At 47.4% G+C, this 17,721-nt stretch overlaps 1 protein-coding gene across 2 annotated transcripts in view; it reads left to right on the top strand.

Moving 5' to 3' along the window:
* LOC138472141 (solute carrier family 35 member E2A-like) overlaps positions 1-17,721 on the top strand; it is a 729,883-nt gene that overhangs the window by 377,387 nt on the left and 334,775 nt on the right. The gene's annotated exons all lie outside the window — the stretch shown is intronic.

Genomic DNA, 17,721 nt, shown 5'->3' with positions numbered 1-17,721 from the left:
CCAGGACACGGGAGCTGCACAGTTTTCAATTCGTTCTCTCTTGTAAGAAATGCCACTTTAGATATTTCTTTTTGTTTACTTCTGATCTCCTTTTTCCCTGGCTTTTTTGTAAAACGATGGTCTAGAGGGTTGCCCAGAGCTATGCCCGTAGTTATGATTAATTCAAAACCTTTCAGCCATCACCTTTTTGTTTTGCTAAAGTCACCCCAAGTGGGACGGGTATGCCCAGATGTGGGTCCTGAGTCTGCCCAGTCTAGAGACCCAAGCTACTCCTCACTGATGATGCCCAACAAGGCTGAGACATGTCTGGGGATGCTTGTGGTCTCATGCAGAAGGGATGTGACCTAGCAGTTCGGGCTGGACTGCCCCTTTTGGGGTATGACCAAGCCTGATTTGCATGTGGTTTTTCCCCTTCTGTAATGGCTGGGCAGGCTAAAAATGTTGTAGAATACATACATGCTTGGAATCGAACTTTAATTTTCGTCTTAGGTTTAGCCTTTGTTTTTTGAAAAGTTTTGCTCAGCGACTTCACTATAGGGGCTGACACTAATTCTTCCGAATACAATTCTGTGGTCGATGCTGCGTTCTTGAATACGCGTCTGGACTGATTTATACTTTTATGCAATAATAGAGATGGCACATCAGTTTTCTTTTCAAGGCTTTCACATTTCTCATTTAGTCGATATAGAAGATTTTCAACAATTTCAAACATGGCTTCAGATGCAATGCTGGCTACACTATTGTTGCATCTTAATCTATGGTCGATTGTCCTGATGTTATTTGTATAGGTGCATCTATAGGTAAGTCATCCTTATCTATGTCATCAGGGGCAACATATACATTTATGATATGATATGATATGATATGATAGTTTATTTGTATAGCGCCTATACACAATGTGTTCCAAAGCGCTTCAAGGCAAGGGAGGGAACAAGGGAAAATACAATGACATTCTTACAGGCCATGAACAGTAAGGATGTGAAATTAACTATCGTACTCGGCCTGATGACATTTCAGATAGTGCAAGAGCTATGACATAAATAAGGAAGGGAGGGGGAGAGTGGGAAGGAAATGGAAACAGACCAGCGACTACCGTACTAGGCCTGACAACATTTTTGGTAGAGCCAGAGAAAACAAAAGGTGACGGAGAGGGGTGCAGAAAGGGAGGGGAGGAACAAAACAAGCCCTATCATACTAGGCAGACGAGGTAGCTATCATACTAGGTCCAGGGACAATTCTGATAAAGCAAGTGCATAGAAAAAAGTAAGGGGAGGAGATAGGAAAAGGGAAAAGAAGGGAAAGGAGGAGAGAACAGAGAGTTAGCAGTAAAAAGAGTGGAGAAGCAAGAGGGGAGAGTGAATACAATTGCAGAAGTCAGTATTAGCACATAATGTTGCAAGCCAGGATACAAGATGAAGATGGGAACATCATGATTCAGGGCCACCATGAGTACAAGATACAAAGATAGTCCAGCATGAGAGTTGAGAAAGGGTGACTCATTCTCATCATTACTAGCAACCTCAAAGCTATCTGATAGCTGTGGTATTGTCCTGTCACAGATGTAATCATTATTATTTCGATTGTTTACTTCTATGTTTATTGTCTCGTTCAATGGTGGGTTGTCTATATTATTACCTCTTGAGGGAGGCGTTGAGATTAATATTGAGGGTCTATTAACTTGTACTACTGTGGACACATTATTGAAGAGTCCACATGTTTGCTGGTGTACAACGCTAAGTGGTGCGTCCTCTTTAAAGGTCTCGCTGGGGAGGTGAAAGACGTTCTTAATTAACTTGCTTGTCAAACAAGCCAACAGCCCATTGAGTTCTTAATCAATCTCCCTGGTACTTGTTTCTTTTTCTTTGTTCGTCATAATATGACTTCCTTTCACTTCGTGCAGTGTAGTTCCTTTGTCGTTCTCATTTGCAGGAGTGCTCAAAGCTATCTTTGGAAAATAGTTTGTCATTACACTGGCATTAGAGGGGGCCTATCTCTGTGTTTGTCACTTCACTAGTTACTTTTCTTTTCTCTTTCTCACCCCCACCCCCACGTTTTTGATGTAACTCAGTTGTTATTGTCTTCGGAATACAAGTCCAATTTCCGCGACGTGGGTAGTGTCGACTGGGTGATGTCACCACAGGTATATTTATGGGGTTAATTGTTATTTTTGTGTGCCTCATTGTGTAACACCCAAGATGGTTGGACATCGAACCACCATTATCGTGAGCAATACCAAACGATGTATCTGAGAGTTGGTCTTCAAACACCAAGAGGTTCTCAGCAGCATCCTTAATATATGGGCATCAGACTCAGGGGTTACTGTCCTAGATTTGGTTGTTTCAGGTATGTCTACCACGTCATACCTAGCCTCTGCAGACACTTTTGTTTCCATTATAGGGTTTCAGGGAATAAGAATAGACTATAGTGATTTGCTTAGTATGTGTTCAAAGATTACTACTCCGTGATTTTTGACACACTGTTAAAATATTCTGAGATCACAGTCCCTTCTCTGGAACAGCTAGTTCTGCCATGATTGTTGCTTTCAGTACAGGAGCAAACAATTACTGATACTAAGAGGTAGAATTTAAGATCACTCGTACTTTACTAGCCCCCATCAAGCACCTTCTACTAACTAGACAGTGCTATTTAAAGATCACAGTAGGAGTTGGCACCCACTAATATGGCTAATGTAGTAAAGACAGCTAAAATACGTTAAACAGATATATAGTGCAGAGTCACAGATTCAGTGGTGTGCTGTGCGGAGCACCAACAGATCATCACAGCGACAGGCTTGCCTAAATGTTTCGGGTGCGTAACAGATATGAGTACAGGTGCATGCACCGTTTACCTGAGTCCACTGAATGCCAGTGCACTATGTCCAATGAATTCAATTATATAACATGTTTTACTACCTATGGGCCTCATTACGACCCTGGCGCTAAGCGAAAAACGATGGCGGTAAATGCTTACCGCCATCGTTTTCCGCCAGGTACGATCATGACCCGTGACCGTTAACTACGATGCCAATAGCGGCATCGTAGTTAACGCTGCCGCAAACAGCGCTAAGGGTGCGCGCACGCGACCGCCCACACCGTACTTAGCGCCATGGCGGAAAGGCACGCAAATGCCGACCCAAGCGGACATGCACCTAACGCCATCAATGAGGCCGCTAAGTACCTTACCGCCATGGTGCAAATAACGCCATCGCGAACCAACCGTAAAGGGCCAATTCAAGTGAATGCAGCTGCCACAGGTGCACAGAAACAGCACAGGTGAAGGCAATACAGACTCAGGGGAGTATAAAAAGAGCACACCCCACCCCTACCCACACCCAGTCACACTCCACAATGATGCCAATACGACTAGCAATGTTGGGGCTGGAGGACCTGATAGCAATGCATGTGCTACTACAACAGCAACAGCAACAACAACAACAACAGGCAGCACAGATGAGACGCAGGAGGAGAAGGAGGGCAAGGCAGGCCCAGCAAGCCCCACCAGCACAGCCAGTGCCACCACGCAGGCAGCCCCCAATCCCACGCATCAGAGCCAATCCAAACAACCTCACTGCTGAGCAGATCCACACCCTGTACCGTTTGGACAGGGACACCATCACCGCCATCGTAGACATGACACACAACGACATCGTCAGCATGATAGAAAGTCCAACCGCCATCCCCCCCCTACTGAAGGTAGTGGCTGTACTCCACTTCCTGGCCACAGGCACCTACCAGCACACAGTGGGGCACCTGCATGGCATTTCACAACCATTATTCTCACGAACACTCATCCAAGTGCTCGATGCCCTCCTCAAGCACACAGACGACCACATCTCATTACCACGGACTGCCCAGGAGATTGCAAACACCAAAGTGGGTTTCCATGCACTAGCCAGCATACCCGGTTGCATTGGTGCCATCGACTGCACCCATGTGGAATTGGTGGTTCCACGTGCCATGGAGGTACCGTACCGCAACCGGAAACAGTTCCACTCTGTCAACGTGCAAATGGTCTGTGACTCCAACAAGATCATCACACATTGTTGTGCCCGATTCCCCGGATCAACCCATGATTCCATGGTCCTGAGGAACTCCACAATACCACGCTACATGGAGCGACATGCAGGCCCAAGATCCTGGCTACTCGGTGAGTGCGATGTCATGGAAGTGGGCATGGGAATGACGTACCAGTGCATACTCCACCTGGCTGAAAGGGGGGGGGGGGGGATGATGCATACTCCACCTGGCTGAAAGGGGGGGGGGGATGATGCATACTCCACCTGGCTGAAAGGGGGGGGGGGGATGATGCATACTCCACCTGGCTGAAAGGGGGGGGGGGGGTGATGCATACTCCACCTGGCTGTGAGTAACACAGAGAACGGATACAGAGGAAGGCCACTCACAATGCACAAAACCCCTCTGCATACATAGGGTGATGGCATGCAAAACAGGCCATGGCAGCAATGAGCATATACTGGTTGCATAGTGTGAATCAATTAGTGCATGTAGAAGTGAGCCAAGGTAACAGTTCCATGCCAGCCATGGTGGGACATCATGTTCCTGATCAGACTACATGACTGACACATACATTCTCGCCTACATACAGGTGATGCAGCCTACCCCCTGAAGAGGTGGCTCCTCACGCCAGTCCGGAACCCGCAGAACCAGCACGAGGAGGACTACAACCGTGCACATACACGTACTCGTGTGGTCATAGAGCAGACATTCGGCCTCCTGAAGGCACGATTCCGAAGCCTCAGCAGGTCTGGTGGGGCACTCCTGTATGGCCATGAGAAGGTGGCAAAGATCGTCATGGCATGTGTCATGCTGCACAATATGTGCGTCAGACGGAATGTGCCCCTGCCCCCTGACGCAGAACTGCAACCACCTGACGATGAGGATGAGGATGAGGAGGGTGCAGAAGGGGCGCCACCACATGGAGGAGGCGATGCACAGGAGGGGCGTGCCATGCGCCAAAGTATCATCAACCACTGCTTCTAGCACACACGGCTGGTGTTCATCGCATGGAGACTGCACTTGGGGCACTGTGTGACTCTGGGGCATGCACACTGAGGACTGGACACCAATAAAGCACACATACGCAATGAAAATGTCCACACATTTCCTTTTTTGAAACGAAAAAGTGTATTTGAACTATGAACTGTCGTGTCACACCCCCTCCCACCTCCCACCTCCCCCCTGCACACCCCAACACACCCCCTCCCACCTCCCACCTCCCCCCTGCACACACACCCCCCCAAACTCCCCCCTTAACTCCCCAACACACCACCCCGCCACCCCCCTGCACACCCCAACACACCCCCTCCCACCTCCCACCTCCCCCCCCCTGGAATCCCAACAAAGGTGTGAGTTGGTCTGTGCAGCAGTGTCAGTAGTAGGATTCCTACACTGTCCGGCCACTATTGGCAGCCCCCTCCACTGGCCCCCGGGGCACCCCTGCCTGTGCTGCGGAGGTTCCTCCCCGATCGGCGGATGGGGCTGCTCGGTGTCGAGCTGGCAACCGAGGAGGATCCTGCCTGCTCATTTGGACGCATGGCCCGTATTGTCTGCACAAGGTCAGTGATGGCGTGCCGCACAGCAGCTAGTTCCGCGCAGATGTCCTTTGTGGACGACTCTATAGCTGCCTTCACAGTCTCAGCACATTTATCCATTGCTGCACTTGACCCCCCACATTCAGCAACATGTTCTTCGAGCAGCGAGGAAAGTTGCTGCTGCCGGGTGGCAATCGCCTCCAGAGAATGGTTGGAATTCTGGCCCATGGCTAATGGCAGTGGTATTCCCATTGGGCTGATCTGCCCCTGCAGCGGGGATGGAGTGGCTGGCCAATCGTCATCCTCTGGCTGACCCTGAGTGGCATCCGCATGCGGGCTGCTTAGGGACAGGTAGGGGGAATGAGGGTGGCCTGTGGGGCTTCTGACATCACTCTCCTCAAAGATCCCTGCTTCGCTATCGGAGGAGGCAGCAATGGCAGCATTCTCCCCAATTGTGCTGCTTGCAGCAGAGGCTGTGGCTTCTGTGGGCATGATTGGTGTGATGTCTGCTGCTGCTGCTGCTGCTGTACTGCCTGCTGGGGTGGCTGTCTGTGCCCTGTCCTGTTTCCCTTGCAGGGATTTTGCCTGCTGTGGTGTTTTCCTCGGGACGACAGAGGTGGAGGGTTGTGGCGTTGGCACAGTTGGCCTGGCCCTCTTGGTGGGTGTGGAGGCTGTGGTGTCCTCTTCCTCAAGGTCGGAATTTGAGCCTGTGGTGGGACAGAGGAGGGAGAGTGTTATTGATGGGTCTGCGGACATTGGCCGGGCATTGTGGCGACTGGCATCTCATCAGTTAGTACATGTGGCACATTTCATGCAGGGGAAAAAAGTTGTCTCCCTTTTGTGTGGAAGTAGCATGGAGGTATGTGGGTGCCTGCAGTTAGGGTGTGCGTGCTGCATGTGTACAGGGTGCAGATCGGATGTATCTGTGGGCAGTCTCCTGCTGATGTGTTGCATTCACACTATGGGCCAACATTGTACTTCACATGAATGGACTTAGGTGAGATTTGCATGCCTTGATTTGAGCCACCTACCTGCATCGCCCGATGTCGGGGCTCCTCTCTCCATTCCTCCTACTCCTTCAATGCTCTGCATTCCGATTGTGGAGGCACAGATTTCCTCCCATGGCTGCAATTTTATAGGGGACTCCGATCCTCCCCCAGTTGCCATTGCCAGGTTCATGTTGGCTGATAGTATGCTCCTGACTCTGAGCCGGAGATCGTCCCACCGCTTGCGGCACTGTTTGACATTGCGGGGTGTTGTTCCCACGGCACTGACCCGCTGAGCTACCAGTGCCCATATGGCCTTCTTCTTGGATATGGCCGGTCTTGTCAGTTGGTTGGAGAATACCACTGCAGCGTTCTCCTGGAGGGTCTCCGCTAGAATGGTAAGCTCCTCTCTGGAGAAGCGGTCTTGCCGCTGGCGGTCACAGGCTTTTTTCAAAACTTTAGGCATCTTCCTGCAGGTAGAAGGTTGAAGACGGTATTGGCGGGGTCTCAGGCTCGGATGTCCAGTGGTTTCGGAGGATGGCAATGGATTGTGTTTTTAAAGATGGCCGCCGTGCTCTTTCCCGTTCCGCCGCGGTGACGCTACTTCCGGTTCCGCTTATCTACGGTCACCGCTAATTGCGGTGACCGCTAACTACGGTCACCGCTATGTACGGCGGTGGCGGTGGTGCACCTTGCGCCGCATACGATGCCGGTAGGTGCCGTTTTGGGGGCATTACCGCCATGGCGCTGTTTACATTACCGCCATGGCGTAATGCTCGTGCGCGATGGGTCCTAATGTGGCGCACTTTACGCCATCGTCCCACGGCGTTAACGTTCATTACGCCATGGCGGTAATGACGGCGGATTACCGCAAGGGTCGTAATGAGGCCCTATATGTTTATACGCGACCAATCGTGCTAAAGGTTAGAAAAGCACCACCTTTACGGAGTGCGAATGGATACCGTATACCCTTGTGAAGCTGGATATTGTGATGTTGCGTGTCTCTGGAAAGCGGGTCACGTGTCAGGGGGGCGGGAGCAGGAAATACAGGAATCACTGGAACTGGCTATTCGGGTTTATGCATCAAACCAAGTGGTCGCGTATTTCTTTATCTCTGCACTGCAATGCTAGGCCTAAGCAGGCCCATGCACATTGTAGAGGCTGCGTCCCCTACATCACATTGGCAATGAGGACGGCGCTTTTCCCCATGCGCCCATCATCTTAAGTTTCTCATCATTTTAAAGATATGGAGCTCTGGCTCGCTGCACCGTCGACCGGAGTATGGTTACAACATTCCGGCAAAGGCAGCAAGTGGAAGCAAGCAATGGCAGCTTTGAACTATAAGCATCGAACAATCAGAGACCTACCTTCACTACTCTGGCGCACGTCCCGCTTCTAAGCAAGCATGCAAGCCTCACTCTCAGGCCCCAACGCTCCACAGAAGGTCTAACGCGCAGGTCTCCATTACACGCATATGAACATCGCGCGAGGAATGCGAGCCTCGCTTCCACACCCCCAACGTTCCAAAAGAGATCCTGGCAATCTGTAATGACCGTTACGCGGAACTCCATCGCACGTGTATAAACGTCTCGCGTAGAACGCGAGCCTCGCTTTCACACCCCCAACGTTCCACGTGGAGTACAGCAATCCATTTAATTGCCACATGGAACACACAAGAGGCACGCTACTCGAAGCGGTCCATGAACTTTATGAACTCATCTCACAAACGCTGGTCAGCAATGTATCATGTTTTCTACGACTGCCGGTGGCAGGAGGGGTTTTCTTCATCGTGCTCACCCTGCAAACAACAAAGTTGAACACTCCAGCATCCCAAAGCATAGGATTGCGACAAATTGAACACTCTAGTATTCCAAAACACAGAATTGCACCAACTCCAAACGAGGGAGCTGAAGGGGACAGGGTGCATTTAAGAAGTACAATGAACTCCAAGTGACACAATCACAAGGTGAGGGTAGCACGCTTCTCGCAGCCACAAGCTGTGACACCACCAGAGGCACGCGTTCGCTCCTGCACCGGAAAGAAATCTATTGTCCCGCGCATAACCCGCAGCCTACCTCATAGCACCGAGCTGCGACCATGTCCAGTGCAAATGCGAGTCCCTCAAGGGCAAATGCAACTCCAGATGATGCCGGCTGTGAAACTCTCCTTAACTGCAGAACCGCAGAAAAACTGTGACTAATCCATTTTGCATTCAGCATCCAACGCGCAGAGATCAACGACCTACTCCAGAAACACCAACAAGTGTTCCAAGGCATCGGCTGCCTAAAAGGCAGGTCCAACTAGCTACACTTAGAACCCGCCATTGAACCGAAGGCGGTGCGACACCGCCGAGTACCGTTACACATGAGGGAGGCCGTGGAGAAGGAACTGGAAAAACTGGAAAGAGCAGGCATCATAGAAAAAACCTCCGGGCCAACTCCATGGGTGTCCCCAATGGTAGTGGCGCAGAAACCTAAACAACCAAATGCAGTGCAAATCTGCATTGACATGAGGCTCCCGAATGCAGCCATCGGAAGGGAGCGACACATCACGCCTACTACAGATGAACTCATCGTCGACCTATCAGGGCCGACAATATTCAGCAAACTGGACCTTAGGTCAGGATACCACCAGCTCAAATTAACAAGGGAGTTGAGGTACATCACCACCTTCTCCTCCCACCTTGGCCTGAGGAGATAGAAACACCTGAACTTTGGGATATCGTCGGCCGCTGAAGTGTTTCAGCATGAAATCAGAAATGTCCTGAACGGGTTGGAAGGGACGACGAACATCAGTGACGATATCATTGTGTATGGGACAAACCACAAAGAACACCACAAACGCTTGCCAGCAGTACTGAAAAGACTTGAAGACGCTGGGCTAACACTGAAAGCAGACAAGTGTGAATTCGGCAAAGAAGAACTCTGTTTCTTTGGCTACATTTTCAACTCTAACGGAGTATCACCTGATCCAGCAAAGGTGAACGATATCAAAAGCACCAGAGCCCCACAATCCGCCACTGAAGTAAGGAGTTTTATGGGTATCGCGACTTACTGCACAAGATTTATCCCAGACCTCGCCACTCTAACAAGCCCCCTCCACGACCTCAAAATAAAAAGACCAGAAATGGGAATTGGCGCCCATCCACCAGAAAGCTTTTCAACAGATCAAAGACTCGCTATCGGCATCCACGACAATGGCATTCTTCGACATTGAAAGAAGCACAGAACTTCTCACTGATGCAAGCCCAGTAGGCCTAGGAGCCGTGCTTACCTAAGTCGACACAGAAAGCAACGTACACCCCATTGCGTTTGTCAGCCGTGCATTGACCAATACTGAATAAAACTATGCACATATTGAGAAAGAGGCCTTCGCAATCCTTTGGGGATGCAAACATTTCAAAGTTTACCTACTGGGAAAGCAAGCAACGGTGTTCTCTGACTATAAACCCCTCATCCCCATATTCAAGGGCTCAGCACCACACCCCCCGGTACGCATCGAAAAGTGGATGCTACAACTTCAGCCTTACAACATCGAGGTGGAGTATTGGGCCAGAGCTGATAACCCGGCAGACTATCTGTCCCGCCACCCATGGCCGGCTACACACCAAGAACAGCAACACACTACTGAAACAGATGAACACGTCTGTCATGTGGTCGCCTGTGCCTGACCGCGGGCCCTCACCTTACAAGAAGTAGCTGAAGAGACCAAGGCGGACACCATCCTAACTCATACCACGCTAGCAATCCAACCAGGGAATTGGAAGAACTTTCTAGCCACAACCGCCCAGCGCACAAAATCAGCCCAGGAAAAACTGCAAGCCATCTTCGGAATCTGCCACAAACTCACTGTAGCCCCCGAAAGGGTGATGCTGAAGGGGCACCGAATCGTACTACCAATTGCACTGGAAGAAAGAGCGCTCAAGCTGGCCCATAGTGGGCACCAGGGAATAGTAAAGACAACATCATACCTGAAATCCCAGATGTGGATGCCACTCAGGCAATAGCAAGTGATGCACCCCGTGGAGTCCTGCGCAGGATGCCAGGCCACCAGGAGAGAAGAAAACCCAGAGCCCATTACCAATGCCCCAAGGAGCAACAAAAGGTAGGAATCCGTCAGCACAGACTACTGTACCATCGAAGGGGAAGGCTACCTACTATTTCTGGTGGACAAATTCAGCCAATACCCGGAGGTCGAACATGTGGTGTCCATCAGCGCAGAGACTATGATCCTAGCACTGGAGAAGATCTTTGCAATACACAGAATCCCCTCCAAGATCAAGAACGACAACGGCCCCCCTTCACCAGCCAGGAATTCTGGCAATTCTTTCAATACCTCAACGTACGACACAAAAGAATCACACAAGGCTGGCCACAAGCCAACGGTGATGCCGAACTATTTATGGGATCACGCAACAAAGTAAACCACATCGCAAAAGAACAAGAACACCCCTGGTTAAATGCTGTGTACCGATTCCTGAGGACTCACCACCAGACCCCGCACTCCTCAACCGGGATCAGCCACACTGCGCTCATGTTCGGGGTGCTGATCCAAGCGGAACTCACAGTACACCCAAATTGGGTGGCACCGGATCCAGATTTTCCTGTCATAGAGGCAAGACGAGTGCAGCAGAACGATCAGGAGAGCCGCACTTGCTGCGCCAGTCACCGTGAGTTGCAGCCAGGAGACACAGTGCTGGTCAAGAACCGGGCTCCGCCCAAGAAAATGTCACTAAACTTCAAATTCAGGCCATGGACAGTCGGCGCTGCAAACCACAGCATGATCACTGCCACCCGAGGAAGTGAAACAGTGACCAAGAACATATCCCACTTCCAGTAAGTCCCACCAGCGATGTGGGAAGAGGAGCCAACGAGCCCGAGAGGAGAATCCTGGTCACCTGACCGCTCAGAGACTCCCAGGCCTTCAGAGGACCACGACACACTGTTAGAAGCTCGAGAACTGACACCAGGTAGGAGCAAGGCCCGATCGGAGACCCCTCCGAGGGAAGAGGCGAGAGGACTCACACCCGATACCATCTGAGAGAGAAGCCACGACCGTCATCCCGCCTCCACGGCTATGTGATCCAAGGTGTATACCACCGATTGAGCACGGTCAAGCCGCGCGCCTAAGAGACTAGAATAGACTGCACAGGTTTATTGTTATTGTTGATAACTGGGGATAAAAGCATTCTAAGTTTGGGAGGACTGTGATGTCACGTGTCACGGGAGACCTGGTTACCTGTCAGTGGGATGGGAGCAGGAAATAAAGGAATCACTAGAACTGGCTATTTGGCACCAGTCCGGGTTTATGCAGCAAACCAAGTGGTTGCATATTTCTTTATCTCTGCGCTGCAATCCTAGGACTAAGCAGGCCCATGCACATTGTAGAGGCTCTGCACCGCCGGAGTCCCCTACATCACAGATATATCACAGTAGCGGAGCCCCTGATAAAAAACTATTAATCGCAAGGATAGACTAAAGAACGCTTACCGTTGTCTTGATGCTAGTGCATTCACGGGCAAGGCAAGCTTCCTTTGTTGCACAGCGGGTTACCTACAGCAGCAGCCGGTTACTTGATGGCTATATTCCGTTTGTTAACTGAAGGTACCACTTAGGAACGTGGAAAACGCCCAACAGTGAGACAAACACAGTGTTGTGTGTAATGTAATAACTGCCAGTTACTAACTGCCTCGCAGACACAACGGGAAGATTTTAATGCTCTATAATGCTTCTCTGCCACACAGCCCTCGGCACGCATGACAGCAAGACAGCACTTCCATGCACTTCCTCAGTGTGCGCGCGACAACAGTATTTTATGGCTGTGATGCGCCAAAGGGGTGGGGCTTCACAATCTAGTAAGATAAAAACAAAAATAAAACGGGTATCTATGAATAAAAAGGTAATTATAGAGTTCAATTTCACTATTCCTCATAGGTAAAGTTCAAAGTAAGCAACCAAGAGGATCAACCAAGTTTAGTAAACAACTGCTCGTTCTCCACTTTTCAAAGTAGCAGCGGCAGCGAGGAGGGACAGCGTTTCCTGACAGAAAGACAGCACTTCCATGCACTTCCCCAGTGTGCACAACCACAGTATTTTATGGCTATGATGCAACAAAGGGGCGGGGCTTCACAATCAAGTTTAGGAAACAACTGCTCATTCTCCACTTTTCAAAGTAGCAGCGGTACTTGGAGGGACAGTAATTCCTGACAGCAAGACAGCACTTCTGTGCACTTCCTCGCTGCGCGTGCGCTGGTGCACGTGACCACAATATTTTATGGCTGTGATGCAGCAAAGGGGTGGGGCTTCACAATCTTGGGGCCAATCCTTAAGTCGTACAATTGGATTTTAAGGGCATCCCACATCCTGCTTGTTCAGTGTCTTACCCCGGGTACTCCTGCAGCACCGCTTGCCACTAGGTAATTCAGTTTTCTGGTTCACCTTCTTTAATTGCTGCTCTGCCTCTGTCGCATTAGGACTCTTTGCACAAGGTCAGGAGTATGGATGAAAGCGGTGGCTGTGCATTTGCTGTTTGGGATGTGTTGAGTTAGGTTAATGAGGCTTCATGATCAACAACACCAAGTGTAAATAGAGTTATTTTCTTGAGGTGGAACGTAACAACCTGTTGAGGCATGTTGTGTGCAAAGCCCCAGAATAATCCTGCGTTTCTCCTGTTGATAGAAAAACCCACTTGCACATACTAACTGGTTGTGAGACATTGACATGTCACCACCGCCCTCAGTCATCAGAAATTCTAAGCAGGATGTCTGGTGCATATCTCTTGCATATCTATTATGCATTACTTCATCATGTGTGAAACTGACCCCAAATCGGCAATGGTTCATGCTTCTACACTTGGTAGGTAAGACGTGCACAATTTACTTGCCAATGATGTGCATAACTACACTGTGACTGTTGCAGAGCTTGCAGTGCATCCCCATCCATACTGAGAGATTCAAATGACAACATACCAGACAAGGTGGAGTGTTCAGCACCCACGAGTATGCGGGCCTAGTTTTTGACACCCCAGTATACTGAATAGTGGCTCTCACTGTATAGCGTTCTGTCTTACAAATGTCCTCCTCGACTTCTTGGCACTGCTGAAACCTCAAATAATTTGTCTGCCGTCCTACGAGGCTAGGGATTTTCTCCAAATTTCAATTCCATATTGCTAGGAGGTATTTTCAGAACCAGCACTGGGGTGCGTTCTGAAAGGCAAACCTTGGCGAACTTTGCACCCCATACTCTGATTTTCCAGGTTGCCCCCCCTGGGGTACTCGATTCACTACGGACAATTACTACATTTGTCGTTCCTGTCAATGGTGCCCACGGGGTCTTGGATGCAGTGGTAGAAGGTGTTAGATTAGTTCCAGCTAGATGGTGGTTCCAATCTCTGGTAATAGGACACTTCCAATAGACTTTCAGCTGGACTTGCTAAACACCACAGATCATCAGCCACAAGAAGGGACCCCCAGGACATGGTGGATTTAGTGCATCTGCAAAGAAACCATGGTCAGGGGGTCAACTGCTCGGTACATGGCACAGACCAACAGGACCCACTTCCTTCAGGCGAGGAACAGAAGGAAACTACCTAGTTCTTGGGCAATAAGCAGGGGATTTGCAGAATCCTGAGCTCCAGCTCAGCACACTAACTGTTGCAGCAAAGAGGCCTGATCATCAACTGATGTCAGGATATTGAAAAAAAAATGGAACAACTTCATAAGAGATAAAAATTTAAGGATGGCCAATGACTCCTTACCGGGAGATATACCCCCGCAACTGACATGGCAGAGAGGTGATTCAAAGAGCGTCATCGATTATATGTACATGAGTGAGGAGGTATTCATGAAAGCTACCAAATTTAAAATTGTGCAGCAGTCAGCCAGTGACCATCACCTGCTCACCTTACATTGGCCGTGGGCAGATAACATCATACCAAAAAACGTACACTGGATGAATCAGAAGCTTATTATAAATAATGCAAAAACCCGATTTTGGTGGAATCCAAATACCCTTAATACATTGAATGAAGCACTTAATGTCCAACATTCTTTGCAAAAAGCGGATTCATATGTACAAACATTATCCTCTTTCAGGGATCTGCATGTCATTGATGACGCTGAACGGAAAAAAAAACATATCCATACATTTGATGCTCTTATGCAACAAACGAGAGCTGATTATAGAAGGCATTTGAAAACCATTAACAAATTCATCTAAGAGAAAAATTGCGCAAGTTCATCAAATGCAAAGGTTTATGATGGCTTTATGTAACAAAAATGCAGCACAAACATGGTCATTACTAAATAAAACATTGTGTCAATCACAGATACCCAATTAAATGGTATTACTGAGGATCAATGGCTTATGCATTAATCACAACTTTATGCTGATGAGGATTTTGATCGGTATATTTACAAAATACAAAGACTGCATGGAAATTGGAATGCTCTGAGGAAATAGTGGAAGAATTGATACATAAGTCTTCATCATCTCGGGCAGCAGGACCCGACGGGCTAACTAATTTTATGCTCAAGGAACATCCTAAACAATGGGCCCCTGTCCTAAATAACATCTTTCACTATATTTTACGAGTACAAAGATCACCTGTCTCGTGGTGATCATGTTTGATTGTCCCAATACTCAAAAAGGGCGATCGTGCTAACCCAAAAAATTATCGCCCCATAGTGCTGCTCGACGCTCCCGGCAAAAAATGTTAACGGCTTTTCCTTAGAGACTTCAATTTATGGACTAAAACAGTTAAACAGCGTGATCCCAACCAAACTGGCTTTGTGGCAGGGTTGGGTACATCAATAAATCTATTAACCTTGAATGCTCTCAAAGCTCAAGCCCATGTCACTAAGACCCCTCTTTATTTTGCTTGTATCGATTTCCATGCTGCGTTTCATTCAGTGTCAAGAGTAATCCTAATGCCGAAATTAATAAATGCCAACTGCCCGACTTCTATATGTGATATAATATTTGCACTCCATTCCACTACATCAGTGAAGATAAGACTCTCCCTTATGGGATTGTCGTCAAGGGCTGTGCAAACAGCAAGAGGGTTGAAGCAGGGATGCATCCTTGCTTCAGCCCTCTTTAATGTTTTCATTCATGATGTCAGAGAGGTGTTTGATAACATCTGTGCAGATTCAACAAAGATGGATGGTATTGCAATCAAAGCACTTTAGTATGCAGATGATCTAGTGCTTATTTCTAGAACTCCAATGGGATTGCAGAAATTATTATTAGCACTTTGATAGCAATGAATTGATCATTAATTCACAGATAGTCATTCATGTATGCGCCAAAGGTAACTCACAGAAACAGAATGGAATGGGAAATCAAAACTGTAAAATTGGACATTGTTCCAAGTTATGTTTATTTGGGATTGTGTTTGATAGTTCTCCAACTATGGAGTCACAATTAAACATTATTAAAACTAAAGTGTCAACAGCCATATCGCAGACAAAGCTCATTATTTACAAATTTGGCAAATTCTCAATTAATCCAGCCATTAAGTTTTGGCAACATAAAGCCACCCCAATAATATTATATGGCCTAGAAACAAAAGAAATAATTCCAACACTCTTTTTTGAGAAATTAGAGGCCAAATTTTGGAGGCAAATTTTAAATCTACCTGAATGTACCCCTAGAGCATGGCTGCGTGGTAACTCACAGAAACAGAATGGAATGGGAAATCAAAACTGTAAAACTGGACATTGTTCCAAATTATGTTTATTTGGGATTGGTGTTTGATGGTTCTCCAACTATGGAGTCACAATTGAACATTATTAAAACTAAAGTGTCAACAGCCATATCGCAGACAAAGCTCATTATTTACAAATTTGGCAAATTCTCAATTAATCCAGCCATTAAGTTTTGGCAACATAAAGCCACCCCAATATTATTATATGGCCTAGAAACAAAAGAAATAATTCCAACACTCTTTTTTTGAGAAATTAGAGGCCAAATTTTGGAGGCAAATTTTAAATCTACCTCAATGTACCCCTAGAGCATGGCTGCGGAATGAACTGGCTCTCACTTCTTTAGTAGCCAAATACCACTGGCATTTATGTGCGCTATTACGGAAATGCCTACTGTATACAAAAGATGACACTGTCTTTACCATCCTGTCAAACTATATGCTAACCTCTAAACATGTGTTTGTACAAAAATGGACTAAATATATCTTTGAAATCTTAGCTACGGCGGATGTAACAGTTGACATCTTACTTTCAAATCCAGATAGAGCTAAGCTCAAAATATATTTGCAGGATTGGATTGAGACAAGAACATTATGCCTCAAATATAAACATTTTAAAAACTTGTGTTTTGGGGGAAAAAAACTTGGAGTTGTTGAACCATACCTGCTTAAAGCACCCTCGTCCCAGATAAGATGTGCCATATTACGACTCTGGATGAATCTGTGACTAACTCGGGATGTCTTGGCTCAGCGTAAACCGGTAAAAGCTGGAGATAATTTTTGTCGGTTTTGTTTAAATGTGGCAATTAAGGAAACCTTGAAACATTTAATTTTGGAGTGTTCAGAACTTATGGGCTTGAAAAAAAAACATTTTTGTCATCTCAGTCCACTAGTTGGAAACATTTTGCCTGAACAAAGGTGGGCCTTTATCTTGTCAACTCCAAATATGAGCATTCGTATTGCTACAATAAATTTCCTTAATGCCTTAAACTTGTCTGAGATGGAGAAAGTCATGAACCCCGAAATAACGGGACTGAAATAGTAGTTAATGGTAACATGATTCATTTGTGTTTTTAATTGTATAGGACAACCTTTGATATACCATAGTAGAATGATGATCATTGATTTGCTTTGCTTTGTGGTTGTGTCTTTATCTTTTTTTTATGTAAAAGATGTGATATAAGTATTATTGTCAACACTGGTTGTAAAAAAAAAATGTTTTTTCTTGTGTGTGTTTTTTTCTCTTCTCTTTCTCTTGTGTTTTAAAATATTGAAAAGTTGAGTAAAATCAGCTAAATCAATAAAAAAAATCTGTCCTTATATGTGAGTGTTTGACCTGAGATGGCAGGAAGCTAAATAAAAAACAAGAGGAAAGCCATTTTGAGAATATGGTTCTCAAATTGCTATTATGCGTTATAAAAGGATGGTGCATGGTAGTCATAAAGATGCATGTAAAATGTTGCCAGACAATAGGGACACAGA

This window comes from Ambystoma mexicanum, chromosome 8 (assembly GCF_040938575.1).
Source record: "Ambystoma mexicanum isolate Mex_15411 chromosome 8, UKY_AmexF1_1, whole genome shotgun sequence".
Lineage (NCBI taxonomy): Eukaryota > Metazoa > Chordata > Amphibia > Caudata > Ambystomatidae > Ambystoma > Ambystoma mexicanum.
Note: the sequence above shows the minus strand (reverse complement) of the source record. Positions and strands in the feature narration are given on the sequence as shown.